Here is a 25,614-nt window from a genome sequence, read left to right as displayed (position 1 = left end):
AAAAAGTGCTGTTGTGGTGAGGGGCTTGGGCAACCTGGTGTTCCTCTCGAGGCACATGTGGTCATTGTGCATCTCTAATTTCCCGCGTAATTCCTTCAAGAATTCAGATAACCAGTTCAGAGGATTTGGGACTATTAACGCATGCTCATGTTTAAAAGAGTTGTGTGTTTCATGTCCCTGGAATTGACACAGGAATTTCTTAGGATTTAAAAGAAGATCCTCTCTAAAAGAAAGTGGGGGACACCTGAGTGGCTCAGTTGCTTGAATGTCAGATTTTTTATTTGGGCTCAAGTCAGGATCTTAGGGTCCTGGGATTGAGCCCAGCATTGGGCTCCCAGCTCAGCAGGGAGTCTGCTTCCCCCTCTGGCATCCCCCACCCCTACCCCATGCACTCTCTCTCTCAAAAAAAAAGTCTGTCCCAGATATTCAGAAAATTGTAGCAATATAAGCACCCCTTGATTTTAGCTCTCATCTTACAAGCAGCAGGAAAGTGAGATAGGATCCAAAGTCTAAAGGCTTTGAGGACTAGTAAACGTGGATTCCACTGAGGAAATCATTTCCCTTTGCCAGGATTTGCCTTCCTTAGATATAAAACACTTACCTACTGCAATGGTTGATTTGAGACCCGAAAGATGCACTGTATACGAAGTCTGACATATTACATGCTAAACAGTAGCCTCTGTTATAGTCAGTGCACAATGGTCACATAAGCAAGTCTTTTTAAAAGGGGGAATTAGCTTGATGGGAAGTTTGGAAATGTGGACTAAACCCACCAATGTTTCTTCCTCCCTTGTTCTTTGACAGTTGTGTCCTCTGCTGGCCCACCAGTGGGAGTGACCAAATTGTATAACCCTCTCTCCTTGGGATGGTGGGATTCATTAGGTTACTTTACAATGTCTGCTCTCTGAGGCTGAAAAATGTTATTCTTTTGTAGACTGTGGCTTGTTGCAGTGGGAATGACATTCTCTCTTGACTTTTTATATCCTAAGCCAGAAAGGACATCCCTGTGGGGCTCCTTTAGCTTCAGTGATGCTACCCCTCCCACCGCCGCTGAGACATGGTTCATGGAAAAAGACAGTAAATACTTGAATTGGACTATTGCCTTCCCAGATGAACCACTATGAGAACTTAGCATCTTTAAAGAGATTGTTGGAAAGATACCTTTAAAATATATGGGTCAGGGGTGCCTGGGTGGCTCAGCTGGTTAAATATCTGCCTTTGGCTTGGGGCATGATCCCAAGGTGGTGGGATTGAGTCCTGCATGAGACACTCTGCTCAGCGGAGAGTCTGCCTCTCCCTCTCCTACTGCCCCCCTCCCCCGCTTGTGTTCTCCTGCTTTCTCTCTCACACACAAATAAAATATTAAAAGAAAATAAATAAAATATATGGGTCAGGTTCTAACTCACGCAATCTATGCTTTCTGGTTAGTGAGCTGGTCGTCGGACACATTTCATGGTAAAGCCCAAACCCTGGGCGTGCTCAGTTGTATATGGACGTGTCCAAGAAAAAGATGGTCCTGAGGGATCTGTGATCTGTCCAAGACCAGTGAGTGGGCTTTGCTTCTCTCCCTTTCTTTCCCCTTCTCTTTTCTTTGTGATTAAAACAAAGAAGTGCAAAACAAAACACAGAACAAATCAGCCAGTCTACTGAAAGCTTCCATCCTACTCAAAAAAGCAAATGTAAGTGAGTCTGTTTTCCTGTTGTATCCTGCAATGGCCCACATGGTTATAGTTTATGTTCTCAGTTTGTAAGCAAACCCTCCTACGTCACAGTGACACGTAAGCAGGTACCCAAGTCCACAGATGTGCTCATCATCGCCAAAGGAAATGTCTGAGTTTTAAATCCCGGAGATTGCTGGTTGTCCTTCTGGATGTGAAATGCTGGTTTATTGCTTTATTAAAATGGTTTTATATAATCTTAGCCGCATGTGTTTTTACCTCTCTGGCCTCACTATTCTGAGCTCAAACACTGATGATGAGAGGAGCACTGAGATCAGAAACAAATACATTTAACTAGTAATTGTGCTCTTCACTTGTGATCACTCCTGCATCTCATATCTTAGAAGGACAGCTCTTTATTCTCATGATTCACTGCTGAGGGTCAGGACCCACAGGGTGTAAGTGGGACTTTAAAGGAGTTTACATCTGATGGTTACCATTGTCAGAGCTCATGGGGACAAGGGACAAGTAGAGAGTGAATGTCACAGCTTCTCTCAAGGACACAGTGCTCTCCCCCAGTGTGAGGGACTAGCATGCATTCAACGAGTTGAACGAGAGTATGAAAGTATTTGAATCAAGTTGGGCTCAGAGACAGAAGCAGAACCTGTCATTCATAAAACAGTGGGATTGAATTGCTGATGAACTATGGTATACTCATATTCCTCCAAGGATGGAAATCCATTCTTCTCTGGCCCATTGAACACCCAGTCCTTCAGCACATGAGTATGGGGGTGGATAGGGTCTTTAAAGAGGTGGATAGGATCTTTAAAGAGGTACTGTGAGATCATTAGGCTGGGTCTGAACTCAATCTGCCAGTGTTCTAAGAAGAAGAAGATCTATTAGGATATGCACACACTCAAAGAGAAGGCCAACTGAGGACACGGAGAGAAGGTGGCCATCCACAAGCCAAGGAGAGAGGCTTTAGGATAGACCAATGGCCAACACCTTGATCTTAGAGTTTTAGCTTCCAGAATCATGAGAAAGTAAATTTTGTCATTTAAGCCACTCTATGTGCGATACTTTGTTACACCAGCCATAGCAAACTGACACACGCTCCTCACCTTCCCCAGCCAGGGCCACCTGACTCTCTCTGGCCTCCAGGCTTCCCCAGCAGAACTGCCTCCTCTGAGGCCATCTCTACCCACAGGACTCCAAGGTCTACCTGCACGTCTTTGATTCAATTCAGAGGTCATCTGTTGACTCCCACCCACGTATCAGAGGCTGTCACCAGCTTGGGGAGGCAGAGAAGACACTGTTTCAAGTTTCCTATGGCACCCTCTTGGCTGACCGTTCTCTTGGCCCGTCCCCCTGGAGTTGGCTAGGTGACCAACCAATGCCCATCTGAATCATTACACCCATTCTGAACTAAAGGCCTTCTCTAGGAGCTCTCTTCAACTAGACACTGCTTGAAGTCAGGAATCTTCTTTATTCTGGGTCCTCCACATTTATCAAAGTGCCTGGTACATAGGAGATGCACAGCAAAATTTGTTTTCACAAGCAAGGTGGTCACCTTGCTTGTTCCCAGAGACTTCTGATGAATGATGGTTCATTGAAGATTGATGTGGAATTTCCTTACTTAGCATAATGATTAGGCCATATAATCTGGGACATAAACATTACAATTAACTAACATTATGAGTACAATATAGGTTAAAATTAGGAGAAAGAAATAAAAAGTTTTTATTCAGAGTCTTGGAAACATTTCCTTTCTATTGCCCTTCGCTCTGACCTATAAAAACAACTTTTTAAATAAAAGATTTTATTTATTCATTTGAAAGAAAGAAAGAGTGTGAGCATGAGGGGGAGAAGGAGAGGGAGAAACACGTTCCCCACTAGCAGAGACTCTGACACGGGGCCCAATCCCAGAACCCTGGGATAATGACTGAGCTGAAAGCAGATGCTTAACAGACTGAGCCATCCAGGTGTCCCTGACCTCTGAAAAGGACTTAGTCTCTTTTATACGTTCACCTATTATGTGGTTCTCACTCCTCTTTGTGTAGAGGTCCACGGTGGTGATCAGACGTCTTTCCTGCCCTCACTTAGCATAATCTGGTCGTGAGGATAGATATATATGACATATTTTTACAAATATGTAACCAAAGACTGTGATAAACGGGAGGGAGCAAATCTATATTCTTTCTTGCAAGAAAGGCCCACAGAGGCATTCTGTTTAGATGAAGACGCTGAGAAAGGAGTCTAGAAAAGGTGACATTTAAATGGAGAAGCCATTAGCCAGAGGGGGAGAAGGGAAAAGAATATTCTATCAAAGGGAGCAGCCCATGTAGGGGAAGCTGGTCCCATCCAGGAACCAGAAGACCCACGTGGCTGAGGAAGGGGGAGTCTGTGGGATTAGTCAAGGCTCGTGATGAGACCCGGGGGTTTATATACTTGAAACGATCACTAGCCTTGTAGAGGTTTTTTTTTTTTTTTTTCCCTCGCTCTTCCTTGTTAGAGAATGTGGTTTCTGGTCCAGGAGTCTTTTCTGACCCCTTCCTGGAGGAGAGGCAGGAAGCTTGTGCTTAGTTTGAGCTCAGATGGGACACTCTTCCAGCTTCCCTACAAATTCATGTATATATCCCTGAGTAGCTAATCGTGTATGTTCTAACATCTTGTGTGTGTGTGTGTGTGGCCTTCTTACATATGACATGGGATCCTCATCTAATAAAAGTACATTTACGACCATGCAGAAATCAATTTTATGGTTCCATCTACAATGTTTACTTCTTTTTTAGTTCCCTGCCTTAACAGAGTTTAACTAGGAGCTGTTTTCTACCCAAAGTAATATTCATGGCTATACCTTCACTCTCATCCCAGATTGTAACCTTCTCGGGACAAAATCCAGGGCTGAATCATTCTGTGTCCCCAGCACATACACCCCTCAAAACTGGGACCTCCTCACTTACCTGTTCCTCTTGCTCTCTCCAAACACTCAGCTCTGTGGGCATAAGGTGAATAGTGGGGACAAGTAGTCTAAGTTTAATGCCCCCTTCCCAAAAGACTCCTCAACTATATTTAGAACATAATTTTGGCCTTGAAAGGTTTTTGTTGTTGTTGTTGTTTTTACATTATTTTCTACATTATAAGGTATTGAATGCTTTGTGCTCCAGGGATCTGGGGAAGATGTCTTTCCAGTCATGCTTTGGGTTTTAAAGGAAACAGATCAATTAAGGGAGTAATGTGACACTTGGTTGGGGGAATGACAGGGACCATTAGTCTTTACAGAATGTTGTTAATTAGTAAGTTGTACCTAGCATGGGGTTTAGTATGTTTTGTAACAGTTAGGTTATAGTTTTTTTGGCTTTTCTAGAAATTTATCACTTTTGACAGAGTTGCTGTCTTTTTTGAGTTACTGAATTACATTTAGTCCATTCTAAGGAATAGGATTGTCTTATTCAACATTGTGTTCCAACACTCGGCACAGTGCCTGGAACATAGAGACACTCACAGATATTTGTTTACATTATTATGGGATTCTAGGGCATGTAACTGCTTCCTGGAAATGTTTCTGTTTATATCTTTGCATCTCGTAACTTCAGACCTTCATAAGGTCTTGTCTAGATCCTCCGGTGAGGAGAACCCTGTCTGTACCTTCCACGGGACTGGAGTCCCTGACTAAGTCTGAACTCTTGGAGCACAGAGTCCCTTCTTAGTTATCTTCATAATGACTCAGTACAGTCCTTGGCACATGGTAAGTAGTCAACATGTCTGTAAATGCCAGAAAATACGTACCCCGCCAGCCCCGTTGTGACCACAAGAGCAGTGAATGGTCAGCATTGTAGAGATTTGCTTCCTGCTCTGGGTCAACTTCTAAAGATTCATTTACCCGTACTGTTATTGGCTGCTGCTGATGATATTGTCCGGAAGAGTATCGACTGAGAGCATTAAATAAATCAATCTGCTGTAGGAAGTCATGTGACTGCTGCGGGTTAAACTCCCTTCTCTTTCTTGGATGGGGACAAGTCACATTCTTTCATGGGGGGTGTAGTTCAAATGGTCCCTCACTGACTCAGTGATTTCGGGTAGCTTTGGCCATCCTCTGAATCTTAGCAGGGATCCGGATATCTGGGTTTGAATACAAGGAAGTTCCTGAAACCCCTGGGGGGAAACCTTTGCAGGCAAGGCCAGAACAAGTCATATTTGTAGTAGAAACTGTCAGAATGCTGTGCATAGAGTGGTAAAGAGAGCCGTTGACACTCCCCACATACCCAAGTCTATCTCCCTTGTGCCACAGAGCACACTTCTCAAAGACTGAGAAGTCTAAGAGGACACACTGGCGAGTTTTCAGAGTAGCAGGAGTTATTTTAGGTCATTTACTCCTGTTCGTTAGAATCCTGTATTAGATGGAGAGGATAAGTGTCAATAGGGAAGTAGGATAGGGACCAGGGGCAGACCTTGGTATTAAGAAAGAGGGGGAAAGGAAGAGAAAAAGAGAAGGAAGAAGAAAAGGAGTATGAGTGTGTGTGAGAGAGAGAGAAGGAGAGAGGTCACTTTATGCTAAATGCTAAGTGGAGGCCACAGAAATTGGAATACAAAATTTAATTATGTCCTTTAATTCATGTATTTTATTGCTAAATCTTGTTAATATGAGGGGCACCTGGGTGGCTCAGTTGTTAGACCATCTGCCTTCAGCTCAGGTCCTCATGTTGGAGTCCGGGGATTGAGCCCTGTGTTGGGCTCCCTGCTCCTCCCTTTCCCTCTGCAGTTCCCCTGGTTAGGCTCTCTCTCTCAAATAAATCAATAAAGTCTTTAAAACACATTTTTTAAAAAGTCTTGTTAATATGAAAAGGGCACAAATAATCACATTTTATTTTATTTTTTTTTAAAGATTATATTTATTTATTTGATAGAGAGAGATTACAAGTAGGCAGAGAGAGAGAGGAGGAAGCAGGCTCCCTGCTGAGCAGAGAGCCCGATGCGGGACTCGATCCCAGGACCCTGAGATCATGACCTGAGCCGAAGGCAGCGGCTCAACCCACTGACCCACCCAGGCACCCAAATAATCACATTTTAGTTAGCTAAACACAAAACTGGCAAGAATTCATTTATCCTTACATCCCTAGTGCTCAAGACAGGGCCTTAAGCCTAGTATCCCTGAACAAATATTTGTGAGCAAAAAAATGAACTGAACATTACCCAACCTTTCCAGAAGAATTAAAAAAAAAAAAAAAGACAAAAAACAAAACAAAACAAAAAAAAACAAGTCCCTACGAATTCTTCCATTAAATAGAATGGAGAGGCGGAGGGAGGGTACATTGCCCAGCTCACGTGGTGAGGCCAGTATCATTCTGATGCCAAACCACAGACATCCAAAGAAAACTATGAACCAAGATCTCTTATGAATTTAGATGCAAGAATTTTCAACAAAATACTAGTGAACCAAATCCAGCAACAAGGATGGTATAACATGAAGAAGTGATATTTGTCCTGGGAATATAAGGTTGGTTTAAAATTTGAAATTAATTAATGTAATATACTATACCAATAAAATAAAAAATAAAATGCAAATGATCATCTCGATAGAGAAAGCAGTACTCTTTCTGAACAAACAAGGAATAAAAGGAACTTCCTCAACCTAATAAAGGACATCTATAAAAAACATATATCATATTTACTGATGAAAGACTGGATGAGTTACCCCTAGGAAAAAATGTGAAGAATATCTGTTCTCACTATTTCTATTTAATATTGTACTGGAGGTTCTGGACACAACAATTTGGCAAGAAAATGAAAAAAATTCATTCAGATTGGAAAAGAAGTAAAACTCTCTCTCTTCATAGACAGTCCGATCTTGTATGCAGAAAATTTGAAGGAATCCACTAAAAAACTATTAGAACTAGCAAGTGAGTTTAGCAATGTTTCAGAATAGAAGATCAACATGTAAATATCAATTGTATTCTTACATATTTGCAATGAACAATCTGAAAATGAAAAAAAATGAAAACAATTATATTTCCAACAGAATAAAACAGGAATAAATTAAACAAAAAAAATGCAAAGTTTATGTTCTGGAAACTGCAAAACGTTGAGAGAAATTAAAGAAGAGGGATGCCTGGGTGGCTCAGTCAGTCAAGCGTCTGCCTTCAGCTCAGGTCATGATTCCAGGGTCCTGGAATGGAGTCCTGCATCAGGCTCCCTGCTCAGCAGGGAGTCTGCTTCTCTGTCTGTCCCTCACTCCACTCATGCTGTCACTCTCCCTTTCAAATAAATAAATAAACTCTTAAAAAAAAAATCAATCTTTGAGGGTCAGATTGGGTTTCCTGCCCAACATCCAGACAACAGAAATAAATTTCGAGGAGGAGCCTCTTACTCACCAATGTTGAGATAAATAAAACAACACGATGCATTTGCAGACATTTCCAGTGGGCACTGCAGACTTGGAAAAAAGTGAGACAGCCCCTGTCTGCAAAGTTGAGCTTCCTGGCGACCCAGGCTCAGCACAGGGTGGCATTCACAGGAATCCCCGGCGATTAGCCAACATTAGTGTTTGAAAGCAACTTCAGTGTTATGAATAATTCCAAACCATTCTTTTTTTTTTTTTTTTAAGATTTTATCTATTTACCTGAGAGAGGGAGAGAGAGACAGCATGAGTGAGCGTGGGGAGGGGCAAAGGGAGAGGGAGAAGCAGACTCCCCACTGAGCCACTTTGATGACTCTTAATCCCCTCTTACCCATTACTAGGGAGCTCTGCAAGAAAAGATCAGGAAGGCAGAGTGCGCTCCACCAGGCAAAAGTGGACAAGAAGCCACAGGGTTATTTTTCTAGTCACATTGCCCAACACATCTAAAAATTAGAGATGATAGGTTAATGGGAGTTGTTGCAAGAGGAAGTGGGTCCCCTTCTGTACTTTCTGGAACCTTTTTACCAGGGCAGCCAGAACATCAGCTGGAACCAGGGGAAGGGGGTTTAGCTTTCTGTGTGCCCAGTGACTGCCGAGCTAGTTTGAAGGAGAATGGTCTTACATTTTAGGAGGCTTGACTCCTGACATCCGCATTCTCATCCTTAGGAATCTAAAAGAATCCACAATGATCCATTCTTTTCAAACGGAGGCTCCAAGGGAGGCGATTCAATTGCCAGTCTGAAGACAGGGGTTAAGAAATCACCAATTCCAGGAGCATTCAGACAGCTTTTTCCATTATTTGTCAGCCGATAGCACTTACTGAGCGATTGTCCTCTGTGTATCCAGCACCACCTTTAAACTGCAAGTTCTGCAAAGAGAACCCGCCCTCACTCCTCCACCAAGGAAAGTGTATCTTTCTCTGCAAATGAACTCCTGCTGGGAGTTCCCCGCGTTGTGGATGCCTATGCCCGGGGTTTGTGCTCTAATTTCACAAAAACAGAGGAGGCTGACTTCTACTTGGTTCCCTGCGTGTTCTCCTGTAAGCATAAGAACATTTCAGAGTTGAAATCCACACCCGCACAGCCTTGGCTGACTTTAGAAGGTGCCTTCGAATGAAGATGATTTTCTGAGCTGCCATCTCTCGACTTAGGCTGAAGTCTGTCCATCTTGGCATCTTTCTCTGAGAAGGGGTGATAACCGGAATCTTGCACAGATCTGTGGGTATCACCGTTTGAAATGTGAGTTCTCAGATGGGAGATGCAGGGTAAGAGGCAGTCCTCGAATGAATCAAAAGGCCATTGATATTTACATGTACCAAGGAAGTAACTCTTTACAGGGGTAAGGAATCAGCTTGTTTCATCTGAACTCTTTCTTCCTTCATTTTCCTCCACCAGCCCAACTTTTGGTTATTTTTCAATGTGTTGGCACCAGTGAGATATGAGAGAGAGAGAAGAGTCAATCTCCCTTAGTCAGACTCAGGTAAAACAGTGCTGGGGAGTGTCATTTGAAACAGGTGCCAGGGTTTTGCAAAAAGTATCCACGACTTCTATCTTTATGTGTGTGGATGATGAAGAGCGGCAACCAGCAGCAAGACTGAGAAGTCTGACTTCAGTGTGGAGCTTGATTGGATAAGCATCTAACAGATGTAAGGCATGGAGTCTTCCGGTCTGAACGAGTGGATGCCCTAGGAAATAAGTTGCTGGGTCATTCTTTTTGAATGGCTGTCTTCAATTTCTCTGTGAAATGTGAAGAATCCGAAATAAGAGGATTCTTAATTTTTTAAAAAAGATTTTATTTATTTATTTGACAGAGAGAGACACAGTGAGAGAGGAAGAAGCAGGCTTCTCGCTGAGCAGGAAGCCCACCTTGTGGCTCAACCCCAGCACCGTGGGATCATGACCTGAGCCAGAGGCAGATGTTTTAACGACTGAGCCACCCAGACGCCCCATGGGGTTCTTAAATTTTAAAAATAACAAGTCAGGACGCCTGGGTGGCTCAGTTGGTTAAGCAGCTGCCTTCGGCTCGGGTCATGATCCCAGGGTCCTGGGATCGAGTCCCACATCGGGCTCCTTGCTCGGCGGGGAGCCTGCTTCTCCCTCTGCCTCTGCCTGCCTCTCTGTCTGCCTGTGCTCACTCGCGCTCTCTCCCTCTGTCTCTGAAAAATAAATAAAATCTTTAAAAAAAAAAAAAATAACAAGCACTTTGACTTTTGGAATGATGACTGTGAATTAGGGTTGTCTGGGAGAGGTTGCCCTCAGATCCCTTCTGCATTGATGTATATCAGCAACACAGTAATCCTGAAGTGACTGGTGATATCGGAGGTTGGGCAGGCAAGGGGTGCCCCTTCCAATTAGTGTGTGTGTTGGCAGGTGGGGGAAGGGAGGAGGAGGAGGTAATGAAATGACTGGTGGCCTTCCAAATGCATGGCTGGGTGCTGCGGGTCAAACGTGTGTGGAGTTCTCACTGGGGAGGCTGAGACCACAGAGCAAAACCTCACCATCATCATGACACCCCCCCCACCACCAAGGAAAGTTTCCATTCCCACAACCACCAGCAACTTCCTTCCACTTCTAAAGCAATTTTCAATAAAACGTACCGTTTCTACAGATGCTATTTCAATGTTCCTTTCTGCGCCTAGTACATCACCACTGAGGCTGCTTAATAGCCACTTATTATTGAAAAGAATGAAAAAAATAGTTGAGTCTGTATATTATTTTATTTATAGACTGCCCCAAATTTTATTATCCCCAGTTTTATTACAGTTATTGCCTGGATTCACCGCCACAATTGATTATTAATGACATCATAAAAATTTGGGGGGGATATTACAATGACTAAGCACAGCCCATGTCCTCGGGAGCTCACAGTCTAGCAGGGAGGCAAAGAAATAGCTCGCCATAAACCACTGAGTAAATGCTGTGCTGGGGTCAGGATGAAGGTCTATCAGAGGTAAAAAGCACAAAGGAGGTTCTTCCCTCCGACCATCTTCTCTAGACTTAAAGGGCTGGTGTCCTCTGAGAAAACAGCCCTGTGGGAAAGCCTGGGTGGTCAGGAAGAACATTTCCACAGCATGGAACGTAATGCAAGAACACTAGCTTCATCACAAAGGCCTACATTGGGTGTTACAGGCAACTGATAATTTATTGAATGCTGCATCTGAAGCTAACAATTTACTATAAGTTGGCTAATTGAATTTGAATAAAACAAAACAAAACAAAACAAAAACAAAGGGCTGTCAGGAGGGCTCAGATTGCAAGCTCTGGAGGATTTACTGAGGTCGCCAATTACCTAGACACATGTCTCTTAGGTATATTAGTCACATGCAAGAAGTTCTCGCCCTATTCCAGAATCTTCTATCCTCCCCAGCCCAGCAGCAAGGAGCCAAGTTAAATACTAGGAGCAGAATCTACCACCGCCTTGTGATGGACTGTACCCTGCAAACAGAAGAGTTTTGATCTTGCAACTGGAAGGGATGTTTTATTTCTTCCCCAGGAGCCCTGTAACAAAACAAACCCACTTTGGTCAGAAGTCACACAGCCCGAGGGGTCAGCGTTCCATAAACAGATGCTGGAATGAACCGATGCATGGCACATCGGTTGGAAGGCATGATGATGGAGAGTTGCCCAGTCAGTCACGGGCTTCTCTTGAATCGACTCTTACGTGTCGATTATGGATAGATAGACTGAGTAAATCTGATTGTCCTCCCCAATGTGGCCGTGTCCCCTGAAGTTCTGAACAGAATAAAAAGCAGAGAGAATTCGCTTTGCCTGGTTGTCTTTAAGCTGGGATGTTGATCTTCTCTTGCTTTTGGACTCAGATGTGGAGTAGAATTTAGACCATCAGCTCTCCTGCTTCATGGGTCTTTGGGTTTGGACCTGAATTATTATTTATTTATTCACTTGAGAGAGAGAGAGAGCGCGCACAAGAGGTGTGGAGGGACAGAGGCAAAGGGAGAAATAGATTCCCCACTAAGCAGGGAGCCCGATGTGGGCTCCATCCCAGGACCCCGAGGTCACAACCTGAGCCGAAAGCAGACACTTCACCGACTGAGCCACCCAACCACCGAGGTTTCTTTTTGGTGCATTTAAATGAGATAACAAATGAACTATTCTTATGTAGCAAGTCAGCAGATGACTTATTCATAAGATGCCATATCCCTGGTTTTGGAAGAAGCTTCCTGCAATGGCTTGATTCTGGGATCTCCTGCTGCCCTTCCAGCCTGAAGGAGGGAACTGGAGCCAAGACTCCCTTCCGACATTTTCTCTGAGGCTGTGGTGTGCGTGTTGTTTGCAACCTTTGAATGCCTGCCTCCTTCAATGTGTATTTCTTCTTTCCCCAGCTTTTGTTGAAGTATAATTGATAAATAAAAATTGTGTGGATTTCAGGTGTCCAGCATGATGATCTGATCTGCAACTACATTGTAAAATGACTACCACAGTCAAGTTAATTAACATGTCCATCACCCACACAGTTGTCACTGCCTGTTTTTTGTGGTGAGCGCACTTAACATTTATATTTAGCAATTTTTAAGTGCATAATATGGTATTGTCACCTACAGTAACCATGCTGTACACTAGATCCCCAGGACTCATCTATAAGGGGTATTTCTTGCATGCCAACTGCATGCAAGACTGCATGGGCGTTGGGGTTGGGTGGGAGGAAAGGCCAAAACACATAAAATACCTCTGCACTTGAGAACCTCAATTAGCAGGGGAGACTGGACAAGCCTACCCAGCTCCATGTCCAATAGATCCACATTGTATGGTTAGAGGTAAAGCACCATGGGGGGGTCAGGAAGATGGAGATGCTGAGGCCCAAGTGACTGGGAAATGCTTGACATGGAAAGAGGTCGTATCTGAGTCTGGCTTTGAAAGCTGAGGAAGATTTGGAAGAGGTTTGGGAGATTTCTGTGAGCATAAGCTAAGAAAAGCTCCAAAGTGTAAAACCTAGGGTTAAGGGCATGGATTCCAGAATCTGCCAGCTGTTTCTACGTCTGCCTCTACCACTCTGGCTCTGTGACTTCAAGCAAACAACATAACCTATCTCAGCTGAAGGAAATTCTCTGATGGAAATTCTCAGCCCCCAGAGCATCTTGGGTCCTGCCTTCTGAAACCATCTAAGGCGCCATCTTGGTTTGACAGATGGTGAGTACTCTGGCACCCAGCCGATGGCCCTTTTTTCCCCGTCAAGTCTCAGGGCTGGCCGTGGGCAGTGTTGGGAGCCTCTTCTCTCCCCGGCTCTGCCGGTCATCTCTCCCATTCACTCCGCTCTGCCCACTGCAGGGTTCCGGCTCCCTCTGGTGGGTGCCTCCGGTCTCTGAGAGCAGTGTTTCTGGCCTCAGGTTACTCTAGACATGAGCAGCCTTAGGGCTTCCACATTCTATAAATTATACTCTCTGTAAAAGAAGCCAACATTTTTCTCACTGATATTGGTCAGATCCTCAGAGACATCAACAAGCACAGACTCTATGGCTATGTATTCTAAGTCAAACCTTCTTTCCACCCAGTGGAGGAAGGGGAGGAGGCAGTGGGGATGAAAGGGACCAGAACTGCATTCTTTCACAAACTTAAGAGAAACAGAGAAAGTACTTGCCTCACAGACAACCCCCAAATTCAAATGGCAATAATGCAAGCAAAGCCCACAGCGTGGTGCCAACCGGAGAACAATCTTTCAACAACCATCATTAGTCGTAGTATTGCAGCTATCTCCTAAGGACCAGAGGGCCTTGGAGAGTTGAGATGCTTCAGTGATAAATTCTTCTAGAGTCTCTCATAGCTGTGCTAGGCTCTTTGTTAGTTGCTCTAATTATGCTATTTCTAATAATCCTTTTGGTAAATATTGTATTCATCAAGATTTTAGGGTGTTGTTTTTTTAAAATTTGTTTGCAAACAGCCACTTACTGGGCAACTGTAGCCAAAAGAGGAAGGTGCGTGGACATTCCCCATGGATTCCAAATTACTGGGCCATGAAGACATGGAAGAGGCCAGAGCTGGCCATCCCCAGGGGTCTGAGAGGCAGCACTGCTTGTGTCTTCTACCCACAGACCACTGCTAGGTCTGTTTCCTTATCTGGTAAATAGAGTTGACAATGGTAATAGTACATGTACATAGATCGATTCTGAAGATGTAAACAGTAATAGAGCTTAGAATGGTGTCAGGCACCCAGTCAACCCTATCTGTGTTTGCTTTATTGTTTTTATTATTATTATTGCTGTTGTTTTTCTTAGCACCAGACATTCCAGGTATCTGCGTCTCTATGTAAACAAAAACGTCTGGAAAAGAGAATGGAGTTGTTTTCTGTTGAGCCAGGAGTCACCTTGGGATGAGTCAGTTGAGGCACAGGTGGAAAGATGGCTTGGTACAGACATGGCTGTCAGGGACTCACAGCGCTGTGTGTTCCGGGAAGGCAGCTCTCCCAGGAGTTATTTACTGAGTCACTATTCCCATTGAACAGAGGAGCCAACTAAAATTCAGATAGGTCACGTTATATGCTCAAGGGCATGTTGTCACCAGTGAGATGTAGAACTTAGATTAAAATGTAGATTTCTGGGGCGCCTGGGTGGCTCAGTGGGTTAGGCCGCTGTCTTCGGCTCCAGTCATGATCTCAGGGTCCTGGGACCGAGTCCCACATCGGGCTCTCTGCTTGGCAGGGAGCCTGCTTCCCTTCTCTCTCTGCCTGCCTCTCTGCTTACTTGTGATCTTTCTTTGTCAAATAAATACATAAAATCTTTAAAAAAAAAAAAAAAAGTAGATTTCTGGGGCACCTGGATGGCTCAGTGGTTAGGTGTCTGACATGTGATGTCAGGGTCATGAGATGGAGCCCCGCATGGAGCCTCACGTTGGGCTCCACATTGAGCATGGGGCCTGCTTACGAGTCTCTCTCCCTCTGGCCCTACTCTCTTACTCTCAAATAAAATAAAATAAAATGTAAATGTCTATGCCTTTTAAAGGCTACAATCTCTCCATGTGCCATCTACTATATTACCTTAACTGCCTCCATACCCCGACCCCGAGCCATCTGGGCAGGTGCAACCACCTATGTTTGAGCCAAACACCATGTTGGGGCAGGTTCTTCCCACCGAAAGGAACCATCCAGAATAAATAACCACAAGAACACAGTAATATGCTAATATCGACTTCACAGCAAACTGACAAGAGAGAACCTGAAGTTCACCCTTCCATTTTAAATTAGGTTACACAGGCCATTAAGCCAAGTAATAATAGGTTTTTAGATATTTGGACAGACTGCACAGCAGCCAGAACTTATTGTAATGCAAATGAAAAACCAGCCATTCAAGGTTAAATACCTTGATTCCAGCTTAAAACTAACCTTATCACCAACATTGGCTTTGCTAGAGAGGATGGAAAAGACTTTTTTATCTTGACTTGTTTTCACCACATACTTATCTCCTAAATACTTTCTATTTGTAATGAAAGGAATTTCTCAAAATGACAAAGAAAACCATTGTCAAGAAATAGGTAGAACTTGCCTTGGTTTTGGAGCTCGTACTGAAAGTGGGCCTTCTTAGTAGAAAAATCATTGGCTCAGTGAAACCTTGCCCCTTTCTTTTAATTACACCAACACAGCCCATCCAGCCTGGTGGTATAACATGGAATGGATTTCAGGAGGCTATGTAGAACATTCTGCAAATTCTGGGGGTTTATGGATTCTTTTTAAAATTCTCAACTTTGCCAATGGATGTTCTCAAACAAGAAATGACAACAGGAATGCATAATACTGCTTACAGATTTTCCTTCTCCAGGCACCGTTTGCTTTACCAGTGGACTAAATGTTCCTCATGGAACCTCAGGGGCCAGGATCTTGTTTGTCTTGCCCTAATATTATCATAGTCCCGGAGCCTGGCAGAAAGTTGTGCACCCAATCCATTTTCCCAAGGGGAACTGGGTTCCAGGAACTTTGGCTTCTATTACCATTGTAATCACTACATACAAAGGAGTAGCCAAATAGAGCAGATAGGATTATCAGTATTTTGGGGGCATGTAAACTGAGGCAGGATAAAGTCAAGTTACCTGTCCCAAAGTTAAAAAGCCAGTGAGTGAAAAATTGGAGGTTGGTCCTGGTGAACCTGAGGTCTGTTTCCTGAGGTAGGACCGCTTGAGTTGCATAGATATGGCACAGTTCACACTGTCGCCACCTAAAGGAACGCATGTGAAAAGCTTTGGAAAATGATTTGCCTTTTGTTGCTATAAAGTCCTTGTATGATGCTCCCATATGAAAATATTTCAACATGTATAATGAATTAATAGAGATCTGGAGTTGATTCGATATCCTCTTATTTCCCCAAACCAAGCCAAACATTTCCTAAATCCTCAATGATGACATTTATTATCTTTTCTGTTTTCTTTCCTTTATGAGAAGTCAACAGGCTTCTGATGTGTTTGTAACTTTGCTGTGATCAATAAACAAACAACCACATGCTTCTCCAATCATTTTGTCTACCGAACCAAATTCTGAAATTCATGGGAAATGTGTCCTAACTCCAAGCATTGTCGTATTATTTCACAGCAAATGTTTGCCCTCCCCAATCCCAGTCTATCTTCCTGAAATTTTCTACTTTCATTATAGAACATGTTTCTGATTTACCTTCCATCTTGATGTTATTTCCTTCTCTAATTCCTCCAAGTCTGGATTATATTTAGGGTACACTGACGAAGGAGTTGTGTATTCTAGAAGCCGCTCATGCTGACTTGCTAGACCCGGCTGGTAACTTGTCAGGAATTTTGTAAGCTGATCATTCACCACGGCCATTATTAAAACTTAAAGATACTTAAGCTTAGGGGCTCCTGGGTGGCTCAGTTGGTTAAGCAACCGCCTTTGGCTCAGGTCATGATCTCAGGGTTCTGGGATGGAGCCCCAGGATGACTCCCTACTCAGTGGGGAGTCTCCCCCTCCCTTTTCCCCTCTCCTCAGCTCAGGCTCGCTCCTTCTCTCTCACTCTCAAATAAATAAATCTTTTTTTAAAAAGTACTTAAGCTGGGGCACCTGGGTGGCTCAGTGGGTTAAGCCGCTGCCTTCGGCTCGGGTCATGATCTCAGGGTCCCGGGATCGAGTCCCACATCGGGCTCTCTGCTCAGCGGAGAGCCTGCTTCCTTCTCTCTCTCTCTCTGCCTGCCTCTCTGCCTACTTGTGATTTCTCTCTGTCAAATAAATAAATAAAATCTTTAAAAAAAAAAAAAAAGTACTTAAGCTTACAATGAAGTGACGTTAAGAAACAGTAATAAATATGTAAAATGTGTTACTTTCTAATTATTTTACTACATTTTGCAGTTCTATATGTTCTCGGATTCTTGGTCCATTGGTGAAATTAGGATACACGGTACTTACTTCTTCCATTTCTTCCCCACTCCATGTTCTGTGAGGCCATGTTGGTAGCCTGAAATAGGCTTAGTGGGGGTAATTTCACTACAGAAATTGGGAAACTGAACAAAGCAGGGATTTTTCTTCCACGGGCTGGTTGTAACAGGTACCAGCTCACCACTGAGGACAGCGTGAGGGTACAGTGGCAGGAGAAGGACAAATCTTGCTGAGTCTCATCGATGGCTGTGTCCCCTTGAGTGAGATGCCCAGAGTCTCCTCCTCTCAAAAGTGGGATTGTTGCAATGTTCAATCAGTGCAAAGCATATAAGACACTAATCACAGTTTTTAGCTCAGCCTGTGTAGTGGGCTCTAGAAATGCTGGCAATAGTATAATCCCTAAACAATTCCAGGCTTCTTTGCCTTCTCTGCTTGTACAAAGACAACGTGTCTTTCCAGAGTTATCTGCAGTCCGCTGCTGCTTCTGCCATCTACAGAGGGAGCTGCCAATGTTCGTTTCCGGGGTGGGTTTTCCCAGCGGTTAAGAACACACCTGGGTGGAGCCTGAGGGGCCTCGTGTCGGGGGAAGAGCAAAGCCGCCTTGACACAGCCTGTTGGGCAGCCCTAAGAATGAGATGGCATTGAGGGCACCTGCACAGTTAAGGGAGAGGAATTCTGCGATTCGATGGTGATCCGGATTGGAGGAGTGAAGAGCCAGCTGGATTGGAAGACCCCTGTGGGATGAGGATGGGGTCGCGGTGATGGTGTGGCCAGAGAGGTGGGGTAGGGGTGGGGGTGGGGCCAATGGGCAGGGTCCCCCAGGGTTGGGGGGTGGGAGAGCAGGTGCAGGTGCAGCCAGCCAGGAACCAGCCAAGTACTTGCGAGCAAGCCCTGGGGGAGAAATGCTCTGTGATGGGGGAGGGAGGGACATCCAGCTTTCAAGGTGAAGCTAGTCCTGGGCTCCGCTGTTTCCTCCCTACTGCCACACACGGAAGTGTGGCACATTGTGTTAGGGGTGCTCTGGAAAAGTTGTGGTCAAGATGACGTGTGCATCTCCCCTACCTTGGGAATCTACAGAAGAAGTAGGATCTGTGGCTTTCCCACAGAGATGGAAACTCAACGCACCTTTTCTAACTATCATGGGCAGCCTTCGAAGATATTTGGGGGACCGACTAGGGGTTACAAGCAGCAGTCTGTCCAAGTGGCACACAGATAATGCCCAATCCATAGCCGGCCCTAATCTTTCTCAAGCTGCAGTCTGTCTGTCCAGCTTCCTGGCTTAGCTTCCGACCGTCACCTTCACATGGACAGGTGAACACAGAAGTCAGTAACTTCCCCCACAAACAGGCTTCTCTGCACTGGCCACTTCAGTGGCCAACCATTTCCACCTGAGACATTTGAGGTATACAGCTGCTAGAAACAGCAACCCGCCAGTTCGTGTCCCCCAAACCCCAACAGACTAAAGGGGCTGCTGCAAATTTATGTGTTCCATTTACTGCAAAGGATTCTTGATGGTTTATAGATCATTTCTCCCCCACCTACCTCCCTGGGTGCAGATAATAATTTTGTAAGCCGTCAGGTTTCTGTGGTCTTCTAAATGACAATTCGTTGACTACTAAAGATGTCCTCGTGATTCTTAACAACCCAAAGCATCCGATTTATTACATTTAACTTCTACTTCCTTCTGCCTGTGAGGGGTGGTGATAGCTACAGGATCTAGCAGTGGCTTGTGCACATGACTGGTGAGATGATGTTTCTATTGTTTCTGACAAATCTTTGACACTTGGGTGCTTTTGTTGTCAACAAGGAACTTGATTCAGCTTCATGACTCAGGGATAGTCAAGTGTCTACCACACATGAGGTGCCCAGGAGAGGCTTCTTGGAACCACTGGTTAATGAAAGGAAGGCTCAGCATGGAAAGTGTAGATAGTAGGGGGTTCTGAAGGAACAGGGGTATAAACTTCCTCTTGAAAAATGTTGTCTTTGAATTGAGAGGAAAGGGGAAAGCTTCTACAGCCAAAATGGCCCTTATGTGCCAATGAAAGTGACAGAAAGCAACTTAAAAATCACATTAAATATAAGAGATCTGTGGGTATGTTGGACATGACCTTATTTATGCTGGAATAGAAGAATGTGGTGGGGGGGGATACTGGGCATCACGTCTGTTATCCAGACACGTGTGTCACACAAGTGGCATAAATACTCAAGACCAACTGCCCTCACGTAATTATCTCACTGAAAGATGTGCCTTTCTAAATACCCCAGACAGGAGACACAGAAATCTAGTCCGGACCAATGTGTTTACCACAAAATAGCCGAGCTATCAATCTCTCCGGTTTTGGAGTTATTTTTACTTTTTATTGCCTTTTTAAAAAGTTAACATATAATGTATTATTTGGTTCAGGGATACAGGTCAGGGAATCATGTCTTACTCAATTCACAGCACTCACCAAGCACATGCCCTCCCCAATGCCCATCACCCAGCCACCCTATCCCTCCCCCACTAACCTCCAGGAACCCGCAGTTTGTTTCCTGAGATTAAGGGTCTCTTATAGTTTGTCTCCCTCCTCGGTTCCATCTTATTTCATTTTTCCCTTCCTACCCCCTACAACCCCCCACCCTGCCTCTCAAATTCCTCATATCAGAGAGATCATATGATAATTGTCTTTCTCTGATTGACTTAAACTTCACTTAGCATAATACCCTCTAGTTCCACCCATGTCATTGCAAATGGCAAGATTTCCTTTTTTGAAGGCTGCATAGTATTCCATATATATATATATATATATATATATATATATATATATCACATTTTCTTTAGCCATTCATCCATTGATGGACATCTAGTTTCTTTCCATAGTTAGACTATTGTGGACATTGCTGCTATAAACATTGGGGTGCATTTGCCCCTTCGGATCACTACAGTTATATCTTTAGTGTAAATACCCAGTAGTGCGATTGCTGAGTCATAAGGTAGCTCAATTTTCGACATTTTGTGGAACCTCCTTACTGTTTTCCAGAGTGGCTGCACCAGCTTGCATTCCCACCAACAGTGTAGGAGGGTTCCCCTTTCTCCACATCCTCTCCAACATCTGTTGTTTCCTGACTGGTTAATTTTAGCCATTCTGACTGGTGTAAGTTGATAATATCTCACTGTGGTTTTGATTTGTATATCCCTGATGCCCAGTGATGCTGAACACTTTTTTATGTGTCTCTGGGCAATCTGGATATCTTCTTTGCAGAAATGTCTGTTCATGTCTTTTGCCCATTTCTTGATTGGATTATTTGTTCTTTGGGTATTGCGTTTAAGAAGTTCTTTACAGATTTTGGATACTAGCCCTTTATCTGATATGTCATTTGCAAATATCTTTTCCCTTCTGTTGATTATCTTTTGGTTTTGTTAACTATTTCCTTTGCTGTTCAAAAGCTTTTGATCTTGATGAAGTCCCAATAGTTCATTTTTGCCCTGGCTTCCCTTGACTTTGGCAGTTTCTAGGAAGAAGTTGTTGCAGCTGAAGTCGAAGAGATTGCTGCCTGTGTTCTTCTCAAAGATTTTGATGGATTCCTGTCTCATATTGAGGTCTTTCATCCATTTTGAGTCTTTTTTTGTGTGTGATAAAAGGAAATGGTCCAGTTTCATTCTTCTACATGTGGCTGTACAAGTTGTCCAACACCACTTGTTGAAGAAACTGTCTTTTTTCCATTGGACATTCTTTCCTGCCTTGTTGAAGATGAGTTCACCATAGAGTTGAGGGTCTATTTCTGGCCTCTCTATTCTGTTCCATTGATCTGTGTATCTGTTTTTGTGCCACTACCATATTTTCTTGATGACTAGAGTTTTGTAATAGAGCTTGAAGTCTAGAATTGTGATGCTGCCAACTTTGTTTTTCTTTTTCAACATTCCTCTGGCTATTTGGGGTCTTTTCTGGTTCCACATAAATTTTAGGATTATTTGTTCCATTTCTTTGAAAAAAATGATGGTATTTTGATAGGGATTGCCTTAAATGTCTAGATAGCTTAGACATTTTCACAGTATTTGTTCTTCCAATCCATAAGCATGGACTATCTTTCCATTTATTTGTGTCTTCCTCAATTTCTTTCATGAGTACTGGATAGTTTTCTGAGTACAGATTCTTTGCCTCTTTGGTTAGGTTTATTCCTAGGTATCTTATGGTATTGGGGACTGACGCCATCATTTCCCTTTCTTCTGTCTTGTTGCTGGTGTATAGAAATGCAACTGATTTCTGTGCATTGACTTTATATCCTAACATGTTACTGAATTCTTGTATGAGTTCTAGCAGTTTAGGAGTGGAGTCTTTTGGATTTTCCACATAAAGTATCATATCATCTGCAAAGAGTGAGAGTTTGACTTCTTCTTTGATGATTCAGATGCCTTTTATTTCTTTTTGTTGTCTGATTGCTGAGCCTAGGACTTCTAGTACTGTGTTGAACAGCAGTGGTAAGAGTGGACATCCCTGCTGTGTTCCCGACCTTAGTGAAAAGCTCTCAGTTTCTTCCCCATTGAGAAAGATATTTGCTGTGGGTTTTTCATACATGGCTTTGATGATATTGAGGTATGTACTCTCTATCCCTACACTACTCTCTATCCCTACACTGAGTTTTTTTGGTTTTTGTTTTTTTAAAGATTTTATTTATTTATTTGATAGAGAGAGAGAGCTCACAAGTAGGCAGAGAGGCAGGCAGAGAGAGAGGGGGAAGCAGGCTCCCTGCTGAACAGACAGCCCGATGTGGGGCTCGATCCCAGGACCCTGGGATCATGACCTGAGCCGAAGGCAGAGGCTTAACCCACTGAGCCACCCAGGTGCCCCACTGTGAGGAGTTTTGATCAAGAAATGATGCTCTACTTTGTCAAATACCCTTTCAGCATCTATTGAGAGCATGATATCGTTCTTGTTCTTTCTTTTATTAATGTATTGTATCACATCACTTGATATGTGGATGTTGAACCAACCTTGCAGCCCAGGAATAACTCCCACTTGGTCATGTTGAATAATCCTTTTAATATACTGTTTGATCCTATTGGCTAGTATTTTGGTGAGAATTTTTGTATCTGTGTTCATCAGGGATATTGGGTTATTCTCCTCTTTGATGGGATCTTTGCCTGGTAAAGACAAATGAGTTTGGAAGTTTTCCTTCTATTTCTATTTTTTGGAACAGTTTCAGGAGAATAGTAGAATGGTAGAATTCCCCTGGAAAGCCATCTGGAAAGCCCTGGGCTTTTGTTTATTGGGAGATTTTTGGTGACCATTTCAGTCTCCTAACTGGTTATGAGTCTGTTCAGATTTTCTATTTCTTCTGTTCAGTTGTGGTAGTTTATATGTCTCTAGGAATGCATCCATTTCTTACAAACTGTCAAATTTACTGGTTTATAGTTGCTCATAATATGTTCTTATAATTGTGTATTTCTTTGATGGTGGTGGTTATCTCTTTTATTCATGATTTTATTAATTTGGGTCCTTTCTCTTTTCTTTTTGATAAGTCTGGCCAGGGGTTTATCAATCTTACTAATTCTTTCAAAGAACCAGCTCCTAGTTTCATTAATCTGTTCTAGTAGTCTTTTGGTTTCTATTTCATTGGTTTTTGCTCTGATCTTTATTATTGCTATATACTTTCCTCTCAGGACCACCTTTCCTGTGTCCCAAAGATTTTGAAGTTGTGTTTTCATTTTCATTTGTTTCCATGATTTTTTTAAAAAAATTCTTTAATTTGCCGGTTGACCCATTCATTCATTTTTTTTTTTTTAAGATTTTTATTTATTTATTTGACAGATAGAGATCACAAGTAGGCAGACAGGCAGGCAGAGAGGAGGAAGCAGGCTCCCTGCTGCGCAGAGAGCCTGATGCAGGGCTCGATCCCAGGACCCTGAGATCATGATCCGAGCCGAAGGCAGAGGCTTTAACCCACTGAGCCACCCAGGCGCCCCGACCCATTCATTCTTTAGTAGGATGTTCTTTAGCCTCCGTGTATTTGAGTTCTTTCCAACTTTCCTCTTGTGGTTGAATTCTTGTTTCAAAGTACTCTACTCTGAAAATATGCAAGGAATGATCCCAATCTTTTAGTACCATTTGAGACGTGATTTGTGACACATGAGGTGATCTATTCTGGAGAATGTTCCATGCGCACTAGAGAAGAATGTGTATTCTGTTGCTTTGGGATGGAATATTCTGAATATATCTGTGATGTCCATCTGGTCCAGTGTGTCATTTAAAGCCTTTATTTCCTCGTTGATATACTTAGATGATCTGTCCATTTGGTGAGGGTGGTTTTAAAGTCCCCTACTATTATTGTATTATTGTGGATGTGTTTCTTTGATTTTGTTATGAATTGGTTTATACAATTGACTGCTCCCATGTTAGGGGCATAGATATTTAAAATTGTTAGATCTTCTTGTTGGAGAGACCCTTTAAATATGATATAGTGTCCTTTATCATTTCTTATTATAGTCTTTGGCTTAAAATCTAATTGATCTGATATAAGGATTGCCAGCCCAACTTTCTTTTGATATCCATTAGCATGGTAAATTGTTTCCACCCTCTCACTTTAAATCTGGAGGTGTAAAATGAGTATCTTGCAGACAGCATATCAATGGATTTTTTTTTTTAATCCATTCTGATACCCTGTGCCTTTTGATTGGGGCATTTAGCCCATTTACATTCGGGGTAACTATTAAAAGATATGAATTTAGTGCCATTGTATTGCTTGTAAGGTGACTGTTAATGTATATTGTCACTGTTCTTTTCTAGTCTATTGCTTTTAGGCTCTCTCTTTGCTTAGAGGACCCCTTTTAGTATTTCCTATAGGGCTGGTTTGGTGTTTGCAAATTCTTTTCCTGTTTGTTTGTCCTGGAAGCTTTTTATCTCTCCTTTTATTTTCAATGACAACCTAGTTGGATATAGTATTCTTGGCTGCATATTTTTCTCTTTTAGTGCTCTGAATATATGTTGCCTGTCCTTTCTGGCCTGCCAGGTCTCTGGGGATTGGTCTGCTGCCAATATAATATTTCTACTGTTGTAGGCTACAGACCTCTTGTTCTGAGCTGCTTTCAGAATTTTCTTTTTTTCACTGAGACTTGTAAGTTTTACTATCAGATGATGGGGTGTTGACCTATTTTTATATACTTTTGAGGGGTCTTATCTGTGCCTCCTGGATTTTGATGCTTGTTCCCTTTGCCAAATTAGGAAAATTCTCTGTTGTAATTTGCTGCAATATACCTTTTGCCCCCCTCTCTCTTTCTTCTTCTTCTGGGATCCCAATTACTCTAATGTTTCGTCTTATGGCATCACTTATCTCTCAAATTCTCCCCTCATTGTCCAGTAGTTGTTTATCTCTCTTTTTCTCAGCTTCTTTATTCTCCATCATTTGGTCTTCTATATCTCTCATTCTCCTCTGCCTCATTTATCCTAGCAGTCAGAGCCTCCATTTTTTAAATTGCAGCTCATTAATAGCTTTTTAAAATTTCAATTTGGTTAGATTTTAGTTCTTTTATATCTTCATAAAGGGATGTTATTTCTCCAAAAAGGGATTCTCTAGTATCTTCCATGCTTTTTTTGAGTCCAGCTAGCACCTTGATAATCATGATTCTGAACTTTTTTTTTTGGCATCTTATTAATGTCCACATTGTTTAGGTGCCTAGATGTTGGTACTATTTGCTCTTTTTTTGGGGGAGGGGGGTGAGTTTTTCTGTCACTTTATCAAGATAAAAATAGATGAATGAGAGATCAAAATACTAAAAGGGTAGCAACGACCCCAGAGAAGTATACACTAACCAATTCAGAAGAGAACAAAACCAGGGGGAAAAGAAAGGAGAAAAAAAAGGGAAAAAAAAAGTCTGGTGAATAGAACAAAGGCACATACTTGATTTTGGGTGTATTTTGGTCTGTTAGAAGAAACTTCCCCCAAAAATTTTAAAGAAAGAAAAACTTACATATATACAAAAATTGGGGTAAACACGATGAAGGGATGGAATATGACTGGAAAGATGAAAATTTAAAAAGATTCTAAAAAAGGAAATGATAAGAAGTTGGTAGAAAAAAGAATAAAGAAAAAAAAAAAGAATGTGATCATGCTGGAGACTAGAACAACACCATGTGCTAGATTTAGGGTATATTTTGATCTATTAGAAGAAACTGTATCCCAAAATTTTAAGGACTGAAAAGGTATACAAAAAATAAAGTTAAATACAATGAATGAATAGGATAGGACTATAACAATGAAAATTTAAAA

Source organism: Mustela nigripes, chromosome 10 (assembly GCF_022355385.1).
Source record: "Mustela nigripes isolate SB6536 chromosome 10, MUSNIG.SB6536, whole genome shotgun sequence".
Lineage (NCBI taxonomy): Eukaryota > Metazoa > Chordata > Mammalia > Carnivora > Mustelidae > Mustela > Mustela nigripes.
Note: the sequence above shows the minus strand (reverse complement) of the source record.